Source organism: Dunckerocampus dactyliophorus, chromosome 12, assembly GCF_027744805.1.
Source record: "Dunckerocampus dactyliophorus isolate RoL2022-P2 chromosome 12, RoL_Ddac_1.1, whole genome shotgun sequence".
In the NCBI taxonomy this organism is placed as follows: Eukaryota; Metazoa; Chordata; class Actinopteri; order Syngnathiformes; family Syngnathidae; genus Dunckerocampus; species Dunckerocampus dactyliophorus.
In genome coordinates this window covers 18,839,958-18,863,105 of record NC_072830.1, presented here as the reverse complement: position 1 = coordinate 18,863,105, position 23,148 = coordinate 18,839,958, and the positions used below count along the sequence as shown (strand labels likewise).

At 39.6% G+C, this 23,148-nt stretch overlaps 1 long non-coding RNA gene across 3 annotated transcripts in view; it reads left to right on the top strand.

Annotated features, from left to right (window-relative positions):
* LOC129190996 (uncharacterized) overlaps positions 1-23,148 on the top strand; it is a 107,602-nt gene that overhangs the window by 45,618 nt on the left and 38,836 nt on the right. The window contains exon 1 of one of the 3 annotated variants that reach the window (XR_008573123.1): positions 17,035-21,252. The exons of the other annotated variants lie outside the window; for them this stretch is intronic. This is a non-coding gene — a long non-coding RNA (uncharacterized LOC129190996). Of the gene's footprint in view, positions 1-17,034; positions 21,253-23,148 lie in introns of those variants that run through there. 3 annotated transcript variants of the gene reach the window in all.

Genomic DNA, 23,148 nt, shown 5'->3' with positions numbered 1-23,148 from the left:
AGGCACTAAAAGCGCTTTGACATGGTTACCACATTTACCTGCGATGGAAAAGGGGCTATTGTGGCCTCATTCAGAGGAGCCAAACAGCTACTTCAGTGGGAACAATGATCCCAATTGTCTGATATCCCCTAATTGTCCACCCGTGGGCACTCTGTAGCTGCTGTGTAGCTCAGTGAGTGGGACTCCCTATTAGATGTTTCAGTAGTTTTTCAAATTTGCAAAGTTATTCTTATCTACAAATATTGTTTCCTTACGCTGCTGTTGTTGTTGGAGTTGGCTGATTCACATGCTTTTCCATGAAACTTTGTTGCCATATTGTAGGCTGAAGGCGTAACTACAGCTTTCAATGGCATTTTTTATCATCTTACTCATCAAGGTACCCAATGTCTCCCCATCTAGCGCATCCCTTGAAGTACTCTAGGGCCTCCCAGGGGAGGCGAGTTTCGCACTTTGAAAACACCAGGTCGAATGCAAAAGTCAGTCTTTGAAGACCGGGCTGTTTTCCACCATGCTTGGAATAGTCTACAAAAAAAACAACCCACACATATCCTAAGAGGAACGTGGCAATAGAATTTAGGTTTGAGCCTTACAATGAGTCTACTTAAGCTAACAAGGAGGTAAAAGTCAATAAAATCAAAGTCACCGTTGCATATTGTGTTGTTCCCAGCTCCAGTACCCATCGTGATGGCCTGCAGCTACAAACTCCATCCCTGTACAACAGAACATTTCTGAGGGCTGCAGTCAACTGAGATCCCAGATAAGCTTTACAGCCTTTATGAAGAAAGCATTTTCAGACAAGATACTGCTGGGTCGAGTCAACAGATGCTGATAAGCGGATTTTACAGATGATCTTTTCTTTTCAGGAGGTTAGTTTGACAACAAATTAGTGACCGCGCAATAGTTTGATAACCGTGCAGTAGAAGAATCTTAAGGAGATTAGCGTCCAATTGAAGATCAGGGACACAATACACTGATCCTGTATTGTCCTCATTTGCTTTTATGACTTAGTTGATGATCTCCTTAAATTAACACAATGCTTGCATTCAAACATCGCCTAAAAGTTTTGGCCACGGTCATGTAAAGGACTCACGTTGTGTTTTGGTGAATTCTATGCAAGACTTTTGGAGAAGTTACATATTTTTTATGCTTCTTTGTCGACAAAGGTGATTTTCATCTTGCCAGCTCAACACTTAAACTGTGCAACAATGTACAATATAAAACAACAAAACACAACGCAGATATTTGTGAAAATAAACAAATATAGACGAGAACTGAAAAATAACCATCTCATCCCGCTGGTATCCAATAATGATAGTACCCTTGATATCAATACTATCGATATTCCCCCTATTCTGTGGGCTGTTGAGGCGTCAGTGGTAGGGGGTTTCGCATGAACTTTAGTAAATGTTCAAAAGCAGAAAAGAAAGAAAACAAATAATCTTTTCTTGGCCTCAAAGACGAGAGAACGTGTGTTTGTGTACAGAAAATCTGATATTGCATTTTTGGAAAACATTTATAAAAAGTTCAAGGTCTATGTTTGGCTTTTAGCAGCATTAAAATAGAGTATATTTAAAAACATCGGCTCCACACAGATGTTTGGCCTTCAATGTGGAATAAATTATTTCCACAATGAATAATAAAAATTAATTGAATCTGTGGGCAGCACGTCTGCATCACAGTCAGGAGATCCTTGGAACGTCCTTGGAACATTTCGAGATGGAGTTTATAAGTTCTCTGAGGTCTCCAGTTTCCTCCTACATCCCAAAAACTTGCATGTGCAACTGAAGACTAAACTGTCCATAGGTGTGAATGTGAGTGAATGATTAAGAAGATGCTTAAGATTTTCATGGATGGTTCGTCCAACTTCTGTTGCTATAACCGGAGATTACCGGACCTCAGATGGTTCAGTGCTCAGAGAAGTGTTTTTTGATGTGTTAACGTCAGTGCTACATATGGACTTGATATTTTATTTTATAATTATATGAAGAGCTACAAAAGAACACAGCAATATTCCCCTCTGGTGTTCGAAACGAAAGGTTGCAGGCAGCACTTGGGACTAGTCTCAAATACAGCAGAATGTAAATGGCGAGGCCTGGATCTGTTCAAGTCTGTTAAAAACAATACATTACTTTATAAAACCCCTTTTCTGTTATATATATATTTTGATCTGCCACAATAATGTCATAAACTTAAATGAAAATATTTATAGGTGAGAGCTTTTAGTTGAGATTAAAAAGGTTAGATCAATTATTACAGATCATAATTAATCCCAATGCTCTCTTGACAGCACTTAATAGCACCCTCTCTCTCTCTCTATATATATATATCTATATATATATATCTATATATATATATCTATCTATATATATATATATACATATATATAGATAGATATATATATGAGTTGCGGCCAAGGGGATAATAATCATTGACGGAAAATAAATATGAATATTTGTCCACTGAACTCTGAACTGAACTCATCAATGTATTTTTTTATATGATTCCAATTTTGTAAACATTTTCTAAAGTAAAAATCGTTGAATTTGGAGATTTCCTCATCAAATACAGGGAAGAAACCTAAAGTGAAGCCACCATGAATGTGGCTTCTTGGCTTAGTGCACAAGCTCCGCATACCGTCTGAGTGCACACTGAGTTGGCTCATGGTGCCTCCCAGTTTCTGTTTGTCAGCATGTCGGCAATAATATAATGTTGCAGAAACATTTATTATACACCATGACTTTCTACAGCCTGTATAATGTCTATAATGTAAGTGCGAGGTCATTATTCCACGATTTTATGATCTGCAGAATGAATGAATGAATGAATTTGACTGCCAAGGTGGAGGGTTATATACCCAAACTCACCAGGAGGTAATCAGAGTTTTACAACAAAGTATCAGAACTTTTCTTGGAGAAGGAAAAGGCTGCATGTACTTCATATACAAATAATAAAAAAAATAATAAATCGGTCTAAGAAGTATCTGAAACCATTTTTAACCAAAGTCAATTATTCTCCTCTTATTTTTGGTTATCCTCTTAATGAGCAACCTGTATTACCATTTTAAAAAAACTCCAATAGGAGTCAGTGCCTCACCAGCCATGAACCTCCCCATATGTCACTGATATCAGTATACAGTATTTATATACAGTACAACTGGATCTCGCATAAAGCTCTTCATATTAAAGAAAAAAGTAAATACAATTGCAAATTAAATATTGAAATAATTATTTGTTAATTTTGGAAACTTATATTTACATAATATATTTACATTTATCCTCGCCACACACACACCCTTGCAGCGAATTGTCATGAGACTTGGGAGGTCTGATTAAAAGCATGATATTTAAATGCTTTAAAATTTGGGCTGAACTAACGTTCGCGTCTCTACCATTATTATTAAGCATTTGGCTACCTACTTGTAGCTTTCTTTTTCTCTTCTGGCAGCAATGGCTGAATGGAGAAGAAGAAAAGGGAAATTTGAGAGTCTGAGAAAGAAAGAAGCTCTGCATGACGGAGAGCTGCAGGGAGACGGAGAGAAAGGCAGGCTGAAGAGGGAGGGAAAGGTAAGCAATAGAGAGAAGGCCGACAGTGTCTCAGGAAAGTTTTGGGGTGAAGGTGCATTGTGGAAGAGCAAAGAGGGTGTTAGGTGTGGATTAATGCCAGTGATTGGAGGAGGTCTGCCGCAGCCGTGCGTGATCAGAATAACAGTGGACAGAGAAATAGAAAATGACAGAAAAAGATTAAAAACACCAATTGAACAAACCACGCATTTCACAAGAGAAATTTTCAGCCCGCAGCTCCAAACCAACCTTTTGCAAACCCACAAAATCCAGTACGGTTTGAAAAAACATCCTAGTTAATTGTGACAGTGCAGGCAAAATATGTACATAGTATTCGTAGCTGTTTTTATCTTTGGACAAAAAAATATCCACTCTACAAAATCAGTCAGCTCTTGAAAGTCTCCAAGGTGAAACAATAATATAACCAGTACTTGTTATAGTCGTGTGAAGTGTATAATCAGGACAAGCAGCTTTTCAAATAGATGTGCTCGGTCAAAAGAAAAAAATTCAAGGTTAGCAATGTATGAGAAAATATTTGGAGAGACTTATGTTATGATTTTATCACTACTTTGCACTGAAGTGGTGTGTGTGCCGACAGATAAAGACACTGATTGAGTTGTGATAGAACAATGGAGAGTGTCACAACTAAAAAAAACCCCAAAAAACCTTGGACGTTTCTGGGAACAATCTTGACTTCTCAAAAAAGTATAATCCATCAGCAGGTGATTAAATTGTAGCGTTTCCCAGATTAGAAAGCATGGTAGCCGTCAGTGGTGCTGGTTTTAGATTTATGTTTGCAATTATATAGATAATTTAAATAAATTAATTAAATAATAGAGCAATTCATTTAGTTAATTGCATTAAAAAGTAATGCAATACATATTTTTGTAAAACGGGTAACAATTGAAGGACTTTTCAGACGTGGGAGGTAGTGCTGGGCGATACTGCCAATTTTGGTGTTGATCCAGGGTGTACCCCGCCTTTCGCCCAAGGTCGGGTGTGATAGGCTCCAGCACACCCCCACAACCATAGTGAGGACAAGTGGCATAGAAAATGGATGGATATTCATATTACCTTTAATTTTCTAATCCGAATGCAAATAAGTACAATAATATAAGGCAATGTAACAATATTTAAGGGGACGTATTATACTAATTTTCGGGCCTTTGTATTAAGTTCTGGACTCCAATAGAGCAGCCACACACGATAACCCGCACAGAAAAGCTTCCGAGATCTTTCAGACTCTCCTGCAGTGTTTCCTGCCTCCCTCCCAAACGGCCTGTGTAATTTAATCCACCCCCCGCCCTCTTCCAGGTACGCCTCCTGCCGAGCCCTGTCCGCTGTGATTGGTCACACTCCGAAGTGCTCCCGAGGACTTCCGGACAGCTGCCGAACCCCTTTTGTCCAATTACTTACACAAAATAAACAGTTAGGAGACTGATAAATTGTTACTTACAGCTTGCTGTTCTTACTTTTTAACACGAACAAGTAACGTTGTAAAGGCGTCGGACTTCAGCAACAGTTTGGCGGATAGTCCAGCTTTGTATTGGCCCATGTCCACAAAACAGTTGCGAGTGAGGTGCCGTTGAGAGGTGAGCATATTTTTCTCTTGCTGGCCGGGAATCAGCAACTCCAACCACTTCTTTAGGTACACCCAAACAAACATTTCCTGGGAGCCATTACTCGACGTGCTAACACCGTGAACAGAACGAAGCAGAGCAGGGGTGCTGGGCAATCCCATACAGGGAAGCCTGGGCTGCATTGACGTCAATGGAACTCTGTGTTAAAAAAACTCTGTAAAACACAGCATGCAAAGCCATCCAAAACTGCTTTCAGGGCTCACTTCCAAATGAGCAAACCTCGTTATCAGACGCGTTGGCATCGTTTAACACGAGAATACAACATTGTAACAACATTTATAGGTCAGAAAAGAGGAAAAGCATAATAGGTCCCCTTTAACAAAATAATACAATTATTCACTTTTATTACACACAATTGTTCAAGGAAAATAAAATCGTGCAAAAAAAGCAAAAACTGCAATTTCCTCTCATTCAAATCCTTTGGCTTTTTGCCCCCAAAGCTCTCCTGCGTCCAACAATAGTCACAATAGCGTCATCACATCACAGAGAGTCTGCCACTCTTTAATAACTTGATTCTGACGTGAACACATCAACAGCAGTGCAATTCCAAAACAGCATATATGTATCTCCAACTCACAAACACGTCCCTTGGCAGCTCATCCTGGGAATTAAAAATTACGTGTGGTCTAAGTAGGTTCTCAATTATTTTCTGTCACCACCCCCCCATTCTTCATTTGAAATGCTATTGAGAACCTGATATTTATTTCTGTACAAAGCACTGTGTGAGTATCACCAGCATTGTTCAGGCATGAATAAAGACAGCAACAGACCTGCCAACCTTGACAAAACTTTATGCGTATAGTCCCCGCTGCCTCTCACGCCCCCGCCCCCCAGGAGGATCCGCCCCATTATTTGAGAAGTGCTACTTTAAACACAAATGTGTCTGGGTTATTATGGGTTAAACTGTCTCTGTGTTTTATTTTATACATCCTAATAGAACAGAGGTGATGGCTGCTCCTTATTGAAAATGATTTGTTGTGTTATTTTCAATCAGACAACTTTGCGCACTGACACGTGGACTATTTGTGCCTTGCAAAATCAGAGCTGCCAGGGCTTTGAATACCTCCTTCTTTTCTATTCACGTGCTGGGGCTAAGTAAAAATTGGTGTTTGTTTTTGGTGTAGGGAAGCACTCCAAGAAATGTGTGTGTGTGTGTGTATGTGGGTGTGTGTGCGTGTGTGTGTGTGTCAATGCCGGTCAGCCAGCTTCAGGCAGCGTAGGACGCTCTGGAAGAAGAGGAAACAAGTCCAAGTGCTGAATGTGTCAGGGTAGTGGGGTCTTTTGGGAGGAGAAAGGCTGAGTGAGTCGTAGCTATACCTGGACTGGACTGTCCCTCTTGCATTTAAGTGGGGGTGGAAGGGAGGAAAAAGCAGTATTAGCAGAAGGGAGGGGGAAGGAGACGATAGAAAGGAGGTGTTGGGGTGACGGGAGGACGGCTGCATGGCTGCTTTTTCCTTTCGCCGAATTTCCACACTCCCATTTCTCTTTTTTTTTTTGAGTGAGTGAGATTGCAAAAGAAGCAAGGACACTTTCAGAGTGAGACAGAGCAAAAAATCAAGACGAAGGCTAGGATTTGGGATATTTAACAAACAGATAATGCAGAAATATGAGCTTTAAGCGTACAGCTAATTCCATTTGCTACTGAAAAAGTCTTTTTTTTTTTTTTTTTTAAATATTCCCCTCGACCCTTTTTTTTCTCACTCATGACCAGCCTGAACCGGAGCAAATTTGTCATTTAAAAAAAAAATATTTGTATGTTTTACCATGGTATTTTTGAGCCGGGCTACAGTGGATATGAGTGCACATAGGCCCTGAGAAAAGAAAGCAAACAGAGAGACAACATGGGTAAGTCACCATGAGACTGATATGCTACATGCTTTCCTTTTCCTTTCCACTAGTGTTGTGTTTAAGTTTTGCAGACATGGGTTGCCGTTTCTGTCTTGGTGTTTATTGTGCAAAGAGCTTAAGTGTTCACACGCCTGGATATTATGGAGGGTTAACAACATGACACTTCCTCACTGCTACCAACTTCACCAGTGGTTGGGGTGTCCAAAGTCCGGCCGGGGGGCTATTTGCAGCCCTCAGCTTGTTTTTTTTTTTTTTTTATTGGCCGTCTTCTAAAACTAAAAACTAAAATGAAACCACTGCAAATTGAAGGATTCAGGAGCAATTTCACTTCACTTTTCTCTTTTTCTTTGAGGCGCGGCGATCAAAAGAGCATGTCTCATGCTTTGGGAGACGTAATGGGGGTTAAAGCTACAAAGTTAACAAAAAGTGACAAGTAACAAAAGTGACATTCTCCTTCCTTAGTGTGGAGATGTGCCAGTGCGTATTCTTCCCTGCGTATCCTTCAGCCACGCGCACATAAATAGTTTGTGAGTTTTCTTTTTGTACAGTATTTGTACAGTATTGTAATGTCGTAAAACAAGGGCTGCCTGTATTTTGTGTTGTGAAGAGCCTGACTGTGTATTGCTGTGTAAGAGGTTGGCAAAGTGTATTATTATTATTATTAGTAGTAGTAGTAGTAATAGTAGTACACAGGCCAATGAAAACTGCACTTTGGACACCTGTGCATCAATACATTTTACTGTTTAGATATTATTGTTATTATATATTATTTACAAAATTTATATTTACTTTTTGTTTTTTCATTTTTATTATATATAATATAATGTAATATAATATAATATAATATAAGCTATTTTAACAAAAAGGCAAATAATATCAAAGTGGCCCCCAGCATTCTTCCTCTATTGTACGTCTTTACCATCTTCTTCTGTCATTAAAAAAATTGCTAAGTGGTATATATTGAACACGGGAAGTGAACAAATATATCAGTCATCATTCCTGTGATACGTAGAAGAGGTAGGATTCAATCATTTCTGCTTCTTCCTGCTTCTTTTCAGACATGGTGAATTGTATAACTGCAAACATGAGACGTACTCCATTGTAACCGCAAAATGAAACAATGACCAGTACCATTTTTATGGACATTTGGACACCCCTGCCTTCGGTGAACCATATCTCTTTGTCACACACACACACACACACACACACACATACACAATGTTGGTTGGTGTCTCTTGGTGTGCAGGTTGCACCACTGGGTTTGGACACTGTTCAACACCAAGCAATGCAGGTGCTAGCCTGCTAGCCCTATAGTGTAGTCTGTGCACACATACACGCACACACAGTTGTGGAGCAGTGGGCCGGCAGGGCTGTGTGTACCCTGCTGAACTCTTTGTTTGAGCCAATCTCAAGGTGTCTTTCAGCTTGCTGGCAAAGACCCACTGACATACTTTAAGCAACTTGGCAACAGCTTCAAAGTCAGACGTCTCATTTAAATTCAGGCAGAGTGAGGAGAAGGAGAAAGCACACTTCAGTCCGGGTCTCAATGCTGAAATTGGACCGCACAAGCTAGGAGTCTTCCAACTTTTACTTTGCCGCTTGGTCTGCTGACGGATCGTCTCTGTCGCCGGTGTCCACACTTTTTGTATAAAAAATGAAAGGACACACTTTGATACATTTTGTGCATTAAGCAATCCAGTGTAGGTCAATATACGCTCAACTATGGGAACAAAACATCTTAGCTTAGCAATGAAAATTAGTAGGGGTGTGACGGTACATGTTCAGTCAAATCACTTTTTGTATTATTCAGTTTTCGGAACGGATGAATTGGATTTAGATTATTTCCTGTGGGAAAAATTGCTTCAGTTTTCATGCGTTTCAGTTTTCGATTCACCGTCTTTGTATTTTTCAGTACGGACAGCTGCGTACCAATTCACCACACGGTACACATTTCAAGTGAAGGACAGAAGTGTATGTTCGGCGTATACCTCCACAAGCCTGAAAAGGCGAGTCATCCGGGATGGAAGCGGAGATCTAGGTGGAAGATAACAACTTGGTAGGCGATAGTCATGGCTAGTGATAGTGTCAGCAACAATCCAATATCCTAGACACCCTCTTCTGTCGTTAAAGTCTCCTGTTTTGGAACATGTCACCTCCCGGTGAAACATGTACACTAACTTCACTTATCACGATTGGTTCTGGAACCAATTAACACCAATGAATAAGGGATGACTGTATAGCTTATGCAATAATGACCTACATTTTCTCTTTGCGGCATGAATATTTATATTTTTTATTTGAGAATTTCATTTATTGGTGAATTACCTGCCAGCAGATCACCTTTTTTTAATGTGTCATTTTAAGAATCATTAAACACAAAAGCTATGTTTTGTATTTTGTTTCCGTACTGTACCCAAAATGAACCCAACCGTGACCTGAACAACAGGCTACGCACTGAACTGTGATGATTGCGCACTGCAAAACCGCTCCAAAATCGTGTAATATATAATAATATATCTAAAAGATAAGGACTTATCGTAGTTTTGAATATGAAAAAAAGGAGCTGCGTGCCAAAAATGGCCCTGGTGGAACACCTCTGGTCTACGTAGTTTTAAAATGTGTATTTTTGCTGATACTGAATTAGGACGTGATTCATTTTGCCTTGTCTTCTTCCGAGTTTCAAGGTTGAAGCACAAAAATTTGAAGTCAAGTCAAGTGAAATGTTTCAAAGACATTTGAATAATTTCTATATTTGAAAAAAAATCCATATCTGACATTGATATATTAAATTCTGTTTTTCTTCTGTTCATTTGGAACAAAGCAGAACCTTTAAAAAGCAATTAGTACCAAACAAGTCATGCACAGTCAGTGTTTCTTTGTTTTTTTCTTTTTGATAACATTTAAAGGACTTATAGCTTATTGTCTTAAAAAGGTAACACACTATTTCACCTTTGTTGTAAATAAACTACATTTTATGTAAACTTTACACTTTATCTTGCAATGAAACTCTGTGACATAAATCATGAATTCTACAGATTATCCATCCAGTTAATTTGTTTGCTATTTTTTTTGTCTTTGACTTTAGACATTAGACATAATAAACTTGATAAACCATCATTCGTTTTCCAACTGGTTACGCTGACGGATGTATGACTTCCTGTGCTCGCAGCCCCAAACCCGTAGATCCGAACTTGTGTTAACTGACACCACAAGCTTGTATCTACAGGTCTGCGTCTGTGCAGCTCCCACAACCTGAGCAGCACCAGCCAAATAGCCGCTAACGCACCTCGTTTCTACTCTGTAGCAGACAACATCGCTGAACTGAGCATTTACCTGATCATGTGGAAATACAATGAGTTAAAATATTATCAAGCATTCCGAAATGAAATAAAAGCATGTAAATAAACAGTGTAAAATCTACCGTCTACCACCGTCATTTATGAAGATTTTTACTCTTGTTTTTTTTTTTTTTCTCAGTCCTAAAATGATGTACAGGTCTGCTTGCTGCCAGGTTGAGGTAGTGGGTTGTATAGTTGATAATTACACCCTGGGAGATAACTGTACAACCTCCTAGCTTTCCCTGAGGTATGCACAACACCCTGTATGGCTCCTCTATTTCACTTATGCTTTTTTTTTTAAAGACTGCACAACGATTGAGGCTTCAGGTTTTATTTCTATAATTGGGGAAGTAACTTGCATCACTATCAACATACTCCTTGTTTGATACCCACCCAAACAAATATTTTTTTTAACTAATATTAAAAGATATAAAAATAATTTTTGCAATTAAATTAAACTAAAATATAAATAATATTTGATATACCATGAAATGATATTAAATGTACTTGACTGATACTCAATTTAAACTCATGTTCCTGGTTGGTATAGAAAAAAAAACAATGCTATGGTATGGTTGATCTGTTTCGGACATTCAGGAACATCATATGCACAATTCCACATGTCCGAAAAGGAGTAGGAAGAAGCGGAGCTTATTTAGTCGTAACCCTTCTCCATGTCGAGCATGCAGTACATGACACATATTTTGTTTGTTTGCTAACACTTTGCCATTTACATTGTTCACTTCCTGTGTGCAAAGAAAGTGTAAGGAAAAGTAAGAAATACAAATGTTAAACACGGCTAAAATAAGATTAGAATTTAATCCAAGCAATAAAAGAGTAATAAATAAACACTAAAAACAAACAAAATATAAATAATGTTGGAAACGTGGTCACGTCAACTCCAAGGTAGCGTTTTCTATTTATTTTTCTATAGCGCTTTAGTGCATGGAGGAATCATGCTGAAGAGAAAGGGAGTTAATACAATTTTTTTTTTTTAAACAGTCTATTTTCACGATAGAAAATAACTGTGACAATGCATCAGTAAACGTCTACCGCTGTCAATAAATGTCCAATGTTGTTTTATCTAAATATTATATGTGTAAATATGATATTTACATTCATGGATGCTTTCTGTGCTTTTCCACTCAAACTTAAGCACATTTATTATCAAAAATTCACCACAAACCATCTAAAATAAAGGAACCATCATAATTAGAATTATAACAAAACCATGTGCTACAAATACATTTTGTTTACATGGGCCATAGATAATTAACTCACAATTTAACTCACTATTTAATAAAGTTAGAGAAGCAATAAAGACACCCGCTTTGCGTTTGTTTGGGCTTTAGAGGAGAAAAAGACTGACCTCTGTTGGTCAACTCAGAGAAGGGAACGTCTCAGCCCTCAGAATATGATTTCCTTTAAGTAGTGGTTATTTTAGCGGGGGTGGGACAAATGTTTTGCTGTTTCTGCTGTATCGAATGCACAAATTGTGCGTTTGATCTTCTCCAATTTGTCTTTTTTTTGTTGTTTTTCATTTTTAAGGATGGCGTGATATTGTAGGTCATGTAGTGGAATCAGCAATGTCTAACTTCTATTAATTCCTCCTTCCTTTATCCTTTATTGTTTATTGGTTTTATTCCATATTGTAAAAAAATAAAATGTATTTGTTATTAAGGAGAAATATCATCAGACATTACACAAATGTTTAATTTAGTGTTTAATAAAAATAAACTTTTTGTCTCAACAAGTTCTTAACAAAATCATGACCAATAGTCAACAACCCCTACTACCAACAAGTAAGACAGGTTGGTCTGAATAAATTAATAAAAACAAATAAAAGTCAAATTAAATAATGTTGCTGACGATACAATGTGAAAAGCTGCACATTTATATGTTGCACAAACATCCGTGTAAGAAGATTGTAAAGTGCAAAGTATGAAACTCTGGACTAATATAATCAGTGTCATTCTAAACTGGGCTCACTCAGTATTCATGCTCATTCACGCATGAACGGAACATGTTAGATTAGAAGCATGAAAGGAACACGGCTTACTCCATAGGTATGAATGTGAGTGTGAATGCTTGCTTGTTTATATGTGCCCTGCGATTGGCTGGCGACCAGTCCTGGGTGTACCCCGCCTGTCGCTCGAAGTCAGCTGGGATAGGCTCCAGCATGCCCCCGCGACCCTAATGAGGAGAAGCAGTATAGAAAATGGATGGATGGATGGACAATAATCTAGAATAGCGCGACACAGTGGCCGAGTCGTTAGCATGTTCGCCTCACAATGAGGAGATCTGGAAGATCTGGGTTATTATCTCCATTGGGCATTTCTGTGTGGAGTTTGCATGTTCTCCCCGTGTGTGCGTGGGTTTCCTCCGGGTATTCCGGTTTCCTCGCACATTCCAAAAATATGCATGTTAGGTTAATTGGCGACTCTAAATTGTCCATAGGTATGAATGTGAAAGCGAATGGTCATTTGTCTATATGTGCCCCGCTTCTCACTCCAAGTCAGCTGGGATAGGCTCCAGCATAAACGCGACCCTAGTGAGGATAAGTGGCATAGCAAACGGATGGGATGGAATATAGAATAGCATCCCGGTCGTGTCTTTAAAGATGGATATCCCTCAGGTCTGTGCCATGGTACCCCTGTAGCATGGCTAACTTCTTGACAGCCTGGCAAATGCCACCTTGACACTTGCATACATTTTTCCTCTCATTGTCCTGCAATTCGCCGTGGAAATGCATGTCATTTAGATCACTGATTCTCAACCGGTGGGTTGTGACCCAGTCGTGGGTCACGGAGCTGTTTTCAGTGGGTCGTCTGTCTTGCCATGAATGCACCTCACATCTATGCTATTTACTGGCTATGCGACCACAAAGTGTGTGACATGTTTGGCCAAGTTTGAGCAGGAGGGGAAGGGCAACGTGCGTGTGAACTTAACGTGCCGTCTCTCCAACACACAGCTAGCTGCTGGAGAAGAGCGTGCTCCAAAGTTATGCTTTGTGGCAAATTCCGCACACAATGAAAACTCGCAGGTACGGTTTCATGCCCGGTTCGGTTCTGACCCAGGCAGAGAGGTGGTCTACAAAACACTTAGACCTTCTATTATTATTAAACTTACCTGCTGAGTTAATCAGAACAAGTTAATTTTGTTTTATTTATTTTGAATTGTACTTTTTGTTTATCTGAGTTGAATGAGAGCAACTGGACTCGCTTTTCTTCAAATCATTTTTGAATTTGTGGATAAAAGTGGATTGTTCCTGAGCAGTTAGAGGGTGGGATATAATACTTGCAACACGTTGAAAAGCAAGCGTCCTCTACGCAGCCGCGTAACTGTTGCAAACAGGCCCCTTCAATAAATTTGGGTCGCGGCTTGAAATTGAAGGGTGATGGTGGGTCCGTCAGCCAAACCGGTTCAGAACCACTGTTTTAAATGAAAAGCTTGAAGACTAGTTTGTGCACTGTTTGCGTTTTATTTACACTTAAGTTACGCACTTGCACGCAATTCGTGACCGAAAATAGTGCTCATTGGCACGAAATACCACGCTCCCGCAAGACCGCTTTGTGCCGTGTGATCCCACACTACTTCAGGCACCCCCTCTTCTATATGAAAGAGACCTATAAGATGTTGAGCTGCAGAGAAGAAACTCTCATTGCAGAAAACAAAAGGTGTGTATATTATATCACAGCTGCTATACTATCGTAACACAAAATTTGTGGAAGTGTCAAGATGGCTTAGCTTCTGTTTTGTTCCGTCAACTTGCAGCATTTCTGTCATACAGTTGTTTTTTGTGTGTTTTGTTATTTTACCCTTGTTCTTTATCCTGCAGTGTTTATGTGATTGCAGCATTTTTAATATGTGGCATTTCCCCATTGCATGTGTTTTATGGTGTTTTTGGTGTTGGTCATTTCTGTGTTTGGAACGTTTGTACGTTGCTGCGCGTTTGCCCCTGTCGGACGCCCCAGCACCCATCAATTTTTTTGCAAGCAGCCCTCGGTGAAAAACGTTTGAACACCCCTGCATTTTTGGGTGAGGAACCATATTTGGATACCTATAAACGTTGCAGTAAAACCGAAAAGGCACGCTTCCTTATAAGGCAGTAGAAGTGCATGGTCTTGCCCAGCCAATCAGTGAAGTTCTAATGATGTAGAATATATGGACATATTTTTTTTAAACACAAAATGTTCGTTTTAAATGGCAAGCATTGTATCGCATCTCTGATATTAACCCCCTGGAGTCCAGGGTAGTTTTTAGCATGTTTACCTTTATATCACACCTTATATACTGGTTATCTTGCCTCATTTGCTTTCATTTTTTCAGTGCAACCTCACATGTATGACTGTATTATTTTTTTCAGTGTATTAACACATTGGACCTAAAATCACCCACAAACCTGAAATCTCAGAAGTTTTTTTGTGTGTGTGTAAAAATGCCTAACATTTAATTACCTTTTCTTACATGTTACAATGGAAATATAAAATGTATAATTAATAAAACCCATGTACAAATGTAACTAACAACAATACATTATTATGTTAATTATAGCCTTCAAAGCCAGGCGAGGCCCTTTACAAGAAATGTTTTTGTCGACCTCAAGAAAGCTGAGTGCACTCAATCACAGTTTTTCAATAAATATATTAAGAAATACATTATTAATTCATGGTTGAATATGGACTAAGAAAGGTGATATTTAAGCAAATGTTATAGTTTAGGCAAAAATGGCTAAATGAACGAAAATACAAATGCAGTATCGCGGTTAATTATTTCCTGACCTGACCGCATTAAATGAATTTCCGCAATTAATGGGTCAATGTTAATAAATGGAGATAGAAAATCTGTTTATGAGTTTCTAAATATGGGTTTTAACATTGTTAGAGCCCTGTAGACATGAAATAACACCCCAATAGTCACTTTTATACTTGTAATAATTCTTTGTTTACATCACATTGCTCAGGCTACTGGATCACTGCAGGGACATAACAGACGGCCGGCGCTGGCATAGCAAGCTAGCGAGCTAACCAGTTAGCCTCTCCAATTTACTATTTTATACTTAAGAAAGTGTTTCAAACGGCGGGCACAGGAGGACAAATGAGACAAAAACTTACCACTTCTAGACGGAATGAGAGGAGAACCTTTTTTTCACTCGATCTCAGCCATTGGATGTCGGCAGTCTCTGTTGGTTCAACAGCCAGTCTCCGTGCAGTGTGAAAGCTAATGTAACCTAGCGTCATGTCTCATAAAATGACTGATACCTAGTGACCAGAATACTACATATAACTTGTCTGTCAATATTTTTTTAAATTAATAATAGGCCACAGTCACCCACGAAACAGCGATCATATAGGAATTTCTTATTTGACAAACCGCGGTATAGCTAGGGAGAGCTTTTCGAACCGCGATATAGTAGGGATTATTGTATAAAACAATAAGAAGAAACACTGTGATCACATTGTGATGTGTAGTGTTCTACACTGGTCACTACGTGAAACATACATGTTGGCGAGAGCAACGGGCTTTAATTGGAGGTTTGAATTATCTCACAGGCACAATAATAATAACAACAAAATAATCATAATAATACCACGACTTACCATTTGACTTAGATGCCTGTTATTAAGCAAATTTGGAGCGACCGGACCGGAGCAGGAGGGGACAGAGAAGAAGAGAAAAGAAAACAGGGGGTGGGGGTGCAGGGATAAGAGGGGGCAAAAAAAAAAAAAAAAAAAAAGAGAGACAAGAGACAAGGACAACAGCAGCAACAAGAATTGTGACAACAAGTACAGAACAACAGAAACATACAGAACTACATCAGCAAATAAATGTCTGTGACGACTATAAAGACCCTGACGGAAAAGGACAAAATAATATCAACAACCACTCCAAAAATCACTCCACACTCTGTACTGTTCCTTAGTATTACCATATCTAACGTATTGTGTGGAGATATGGGGAAATAATTACAAAAGCAATCTTCACTCACTCACTGTACTGCAAAAAAGATCTGTGAGGATAATTCATAATGCCAAGTATAGAGAACATACAAACCCTTTATTTTTAAAATCACAGATATTAAAATTCGCAGATTTAGTACACTTTCAAACCGCTAGAATAATGTATAAAGTTAATAATAACTCGTTACCCAAAAATCTAATCAAGTATTTCTCAATCAGAGAGGAGAAATATGATCTTAGAGGAAAATTAAACCTAAAACATTTATATGCGAGAACAACGCTGAAAACCCACAGCATTTCCGTGTGTGGAATTAAATTCTGGAACGGATTGAGTAAAGAACTCAAACAATGTACAGAGATGAGCAAATTCAAAAAACAATACAAGCAGTTGATGTTTGCTAAATACAAGGCAGAAGAGTCCTGATTGTTCTGTCAGGTTTGTTATTTTATTTTATTTATTTTTTTATTTTCTATTTTATTTTATTTTATTTTATTTTATTTTATTTTTTATTTATTTAATTAAATTTTATTTTTTTTATTTATTTATTTATTTATTTATTTATTTATTTATTTATTTATTAAAATAATTTTCTTTGTTGTGTTTAAAAAAAAAAAAAAAAAAAAGAAAGGGAAAAAAAAAAAAAAGCTTTGTTCTTATTTATTTATTTATTTATTTAGTATTGTCATCATTATTATCATTATTATGAACGTTCTCTCTTTTTTTGGGGGGAGGGTTATCTCACCGTTATCTATTATGTGTTATCCTGACTATCACTGAAAACATGACATGGAATCCAGGAAGTGAACTACATGTACTGTACTAGATGTAGAATGGATGGGGGGTAGGATTAAATAAGCTTTGCTTCTTCCTACTCCTTTTGGACATGTGGAACTGTCAAAGAATGATTCATGAGATGTATTCCATTGTAACCTTCATGTTCAAATAAACTAAACCAAACCAAACCAAACAATGACAATGCTGCATTGAAACAGGTGGCCATTCTATACAGATGGCCGCTAAGACAGGTTTGACTGTAGCTTATTTTCTATGATTATACACTCCTGATAAAATGTTAAGACTAGGGATGCTCCGATCATGGTTTTGTGCTGCTGATTCCAATACCAAAAATCGATAAGTGAAATCGGCCAATACCGATCACATAGATTATTTATTTAGATATGTATTTATGATGATCGGTATTGGCCAGTGCTGCCGTATAAGAGGGAAATGTCCCCTCGACTGCCAGGACTTACTCTAGGGGTCTCAAACAACATTTGCGGCCCACCAAATCGTATCTTGCGGCCCGCGACTGGACATCAAAGAGTAGTGTAACTGCAGCCCGCAACATCCGGGCAAGCTCAGTGTTACTGACATACTTACAGGGGCAAGTAAACACCAACACTGAACTAACAGTGCTGTTATCACATGGATGTATTGTATCGTGTAATTGTATCGTATCGTGAAGTACCCTGAGATTCCCAGCTCTACTCCCAATACTGGATGCGGCCCAGCCTCAGCCAGACTCTACCTCCACACTGGCCCCCAGTGAAATTGAGTTTGAGACCCCTGACTTACTCAAACCAACTTTTGTCTCACTCTAATTTCTTCTTTTTGCATTTTGAGGCTCTACTTAAACTCTCCTTGAGAGCCAACATTGCAAAATGCAAATTTTCAACTGGTCTTAAAATTTTTATCACTGTATTGTGGAATATCAGGGTAAAGACGACTATAGAATGGTTATTTCATGTCCAGAGGGCTCTAATGATGTTAAAACTTGTATTTAGAAGGTTGTAAACAGGTTTTCTATGCTCTAACTATGAACGTATTCAATTTATAAATAAGGAATCCTACTTTGCGGAAATTCACTTCCCTGGTCTGGTCTGGAACCAATTAACACAGTATATTTTTGACTGTGTGATTACTGTATACCACTGTATACCATCCTTTATCATCTAGAGCAGAGGTCAGCAACCCACGGTTCCGGAGCCGCATGCGGCTCTTCAGCCTCCTTGTTGCGGCTCCCTTCGCCCGAACGCAGTGATTTTTTTTTTTAACACCAAACTAGGGGACAGGTGCATTTTCGAAAAGAATGTGAAATATCCGACTCACCGCAAATCTGCGAATGCATCTAGACTGCGTTCTGACTGCTGATTGGATGAATAAGGGAGGAATCCCTTATTCTTCTTATATGCCGACCCGTGATCTAGAGGGAAAAGTCAAGCCTGTGTTCGCCTTCCAAAGCTCTGGTGTGCGTCTTCACGTCAGTTGGCCACCTGATGGCACTGTTGGCTTATCTCTCCCCCTCTCCCTTTGCAATCAAACGGCTGTTTATGCTTTGATCTATTGATGAACTTTTTGTCCACCAACAGGATGGTGTTTCTTTGCCTGTTCCTTCCTGCGCCGAAAGTACTTACAAATGAGAAATAACGTGACCACACAATGACAACGTCACGGTGAATTACTGATCACATCAATCTACTATTACTTGGGGTAGGTGGGCAACATTATAGTGATGTAATGCTCCGTAGTTGTATGCAATTCGATTTATTTATTATGTACTGTATTGTTTATCAAACAAATGTAGCCCATCTGGTTTGTCCCTTCACATGGCCAGGGTTCGGCCTCACCCAAGGAGGTCCCAGTTTGGGACCCCCTGTGCCATGCCACCTATTATGCTGCGCCTGCATTTTCTAAGACTCCTTTGTGTTCATTTACTGTATTGTAAGTCAATACAGTCAATCCTCAGTTTTCGAATGCCCCAGTTTTTGTACAATTCGCTTTTTGCAGAAAACGTTCACAAAAATTTTGCAAACTAGTCCATTTTCCTTGTACTTGTACTATCATTCAAACAAATCAAACAAAGCACCCTTAGCGTTGCTGACTAACTGTGCATATTTATTATTGAGTGTGACTGCTAAATAACCCGCTATGGGGCCAAAAAAAGTTGCGAGTGCCAGCAATTTGATATAGAAGACATTATTGAATTCAAGAAATAACTCATGACAAAGTATTTTTGCATTGTTTTCTGAATGTAAAACTATAATTATTCTCTATAAAATGTATTTTTAAAATATATTTTTGGGTGTCCGGAACAGATTGATTGAATTTATAGTTTTTTTGTTGTTTTTTTTTTTTTTACAGTATTTACAGTTACATTTCCTTTGGGAAGAATTGCTTACATTTGTGTACGTTGTGGTTAATAAAAACCAAGGTACCACTGAATTTTACAATATTTCACAAAATTTCATGCCTTCACTAATATAAATACTTTCTTCAGCTATATCTTAGAACAATGAGGACGATTTTACAACCGTTTCTGCATTTATCCAACACGATCATGTACAAATGCCAACGTGCGTGCACGTGTGTGCAGGCCTGTGTGACTGTCTGCCTGCTGCAGGCGCTTGTCATCAAAGCAGGCTAATATTAGCGCCTCGACCGAGACGCACTGTATTTGGACACAAAGCTCGTGATAAACGCGGGTAGCTGTACTTTGTGTGTCAGCAGCAGCCGGGGAGATTTTAAAAAGGTTATGTCAGTGATTTTTAACACAGGAGTGTCTGGGGAGTGTCATGCTGCATTGAGATAGAAGACAATATTTGGACGCTAGTCTAGCACGCTTGGAGATGAGCTGGGATGCAGACACACCCAGCCAATCAACAAGGCAAGGATGAGAAGAATAGCACGAAAACACTAGTCTATCCTCACTTTTTTCCCCCTTTTCTTTGCCTGTCGCTGATTTGAGCCTACAGTTGGTTGGATGTCGCCACTCTCCCTTTCTGCTCCATCTGTCCCTCCCCCCATCATCTCTCCTCTTTCTCTCCTTCCTCTCTTCATTTCTCCCTTTCTCTCTCCGCACTAAAGCCTGGGGGAGCCAGTGGAGATTATACGCAGCCTCTATAAGCCATGTAGCAATGTTCCTGTGGCCAGTTCTTCTGTCGGCCTCCCTTTCTGTCTCTGAGGGGATTGATACTGGCCTACAGGAGAGCACAAAGAAAGGGAGAACGCAAGAAATTAAAAGAAAAGCAACGGTCCACCCCTTCGCTTCCCCTCTCTCCCTTTCTCATCTTATATGGAGGAAGGAGTGGGCCTCTTGCTGTAAGTGATTACAGCTGTGGGGCAAATTAATGGATGATGTTTCTCCTGCCTTTCTCGCTGGTTTCCCCCCCGCCTACTAATAAGGGGGACAAAAATATGTCCAACATGCCTGTAGACCCCAACATTTGCATACGAAGTGCCAAAAGTATGTCAATATTTTGTGTCTATATATACTCAAAGTACGAGAAGTATGTCAATATTTTGTGTTTATATATACTGCATATATATATATATACAAATATACAACACTCAACACGGTGTGTGTGTGTGTGTTTTGATCCCTCCACCCCCTCCTTTTCACCATGCTGCTGAGTGAGTGAGGCTCCACGTTGGTATGCTTCACTGGCACTGTGCACCCTCATGCTGCTTGATACTCGCTCATTTAGCCTCTCCTTTTCCTCCGTCTAATGCATGCATATCACTTTCACCTATTTTCCTGGAAGAGGAATTGCTTTGCTCCCTCTCTCTCCATCTCTCTCCCTCCGTGTGTGTGTGTGCATGTGTGTGCGTGTGTAAAGAGAGCGATGAGAGAGATAGAGAGAGAGAGAGAGCGTACACATGATTCATTCCAGCTCAGTCTAGTAGGACCCATCTTATGCCTCTCATTCTTCTTCTCCTTTGGTTTATGACGCCTGACCCGGAAGAAAAGATGGTTTTGCTTTTGGTGAACTCGTTTATACCAAAAAAAAAAAAAAGTTTTGTTGATGATACCTAGAATCGTCTTGATGTGCTGCTGTAACTTTAAATCTGAGCTCCCTTTGCCTGTTTTTCTCCTGAGCAGGCAAGAGACCAACGAGCAGGAGGAAGGTGAGTGAATACCAGTGGAATATTCCTCTGTGCTTTGTTTTGGCTTTTCTTGGCAATGCCTCAGAAGCTCTCTAGAAGGACTTCTGATAGAGCATGCATGGATGGAGGTGTGACAAGCAGTCTGTTATATGTTGGAGGTCGCACACTTTTTGGACGGTTGCAGGCTTTTCCCGGCGCAGCAATGACTTGACCTCGTCTGATTCAGATTCCACTGAATTAGCAGAAGGATCGTGGGCATGTCGTATCACAGGCTCGGTACCTGAAGTGCTGTATTGTTCGGATGAGGAGGGGGAGGGGACGAAGGGTTGGGGGGTGGGGGGTTAGGTCGTACACGCTGGCCAATGTTGTGTCTGACACTTGCTTTATGCTCACAATGTATAGAGGGGGTAGCGATGTTGACAATGCATTCATATGGAGAATCCAGTGGTTGGGTGTAACGGATGAGGTTGCACGATCGCAGGAAGCGTGCATGCGAGAATCTGCGTCATGTCCTCATTTGACTTAAAACGTTAAAACGCAGTTGGAGTTGGCAAACAAAGAGAGGGAGGAGAGCGGCGGTGTTGCGCATAGTCCATGTGGAGATGTGTCTCTCTCTGTCCCTGAGACCCTAACTTGTGACGTTGTGCGTTCATGTCCACGGGTTAGGCTCTCAGGAGCTGAGAGGGGTTCACGACCAGCGCCATCACCTGCACCTCGCTGGCTCTCCCTTAACAATCCACCATGGATGGCCAACGGCGATCTCTTGAGGATGCAAATGTCACCTGAACGTTTTGCTTGTATCAGCTTGCTGCACCGTTTGCCATCCTACATGATGAAGTCGAGATTTGGGTTTTGCTTATTCAGGCCGGTTCAAGGGTCATGTGACAACCAATCAAGGTCAGAATGGGCTGCCAAGTGAGTAAAGTTGGAGAGTTTAAATGAGGGTTCTACTAGTAGAATTCTTATATTAACTTAGCGTCAATAAGTCACGTTGTTCAGCCTTGGATTCCATTGGCAATACAAAAGCCTTCATATGAAACTATGCAGACATTAGGATCAATACTGTACCTAATATTAAATACAATGATACCTCTTTAGTCGCTCCCGCCTATGCCGAAAAAAATCATCAAATCCTGGTCCACTGTTTTCTTATTACAGTAATCCCTTGCCACTTACCGCCTCGAATTTCGCAGTTTTACTCTATCACGGTTTTTCCAAAATATATCGTGGTTGAATAAGGCCTATTATTTGTCCCCAAAAAAATGTCACTATATTAAGCATTTTCAATCATAAAAATGATGAAATTATCGAAAATAGAAATATAAGGCATTCAGAAGATGCATTCAAAGATGTTTATATATGTGGTATCCTACACTGGTCACTATGTGTCAGTAATGTTTCTGTAATGTTCGGTGAGACACACAAGCACCAGACTTGACAGATATTCCATTTATAAATGAGTAGGGGTGTCACAAGATCAAAACATGACGAGAGTTCTCGTTCAGACAAAAAGTGTCTTGTAATATTAAATCACATGATAAATGAACTTGATAATTTTGCCGGCCTATATATATTGGCCATGTGCGTGCGTGTCTGTTTTCCTCGTCCGTCGCCTCCAAACAGGCAGGAAGAGAGTTGACTCTGTGCATAGGTTCTGCACCTACTTGCTTCATAGAACGGCTTGAGACGTTGTGAGACAGAATGAGACCTCTTGTCAGTTATACATTGGCTTTGTCTCTGTGCGGGGAGTTGCATACACACAGCAAAAGAGTGGCGCCTTGCGAGGAGCGATGCAAGGTAGTAGAAATTAGGAAGTAAACTGATGATTGCAAAGCCAAATTCCACAGTCCCCGTCGATACATTAATAATGAGCAAGGTGAGCCAGTCCACACGAATGAGCCAGTATGCCGATTTTGT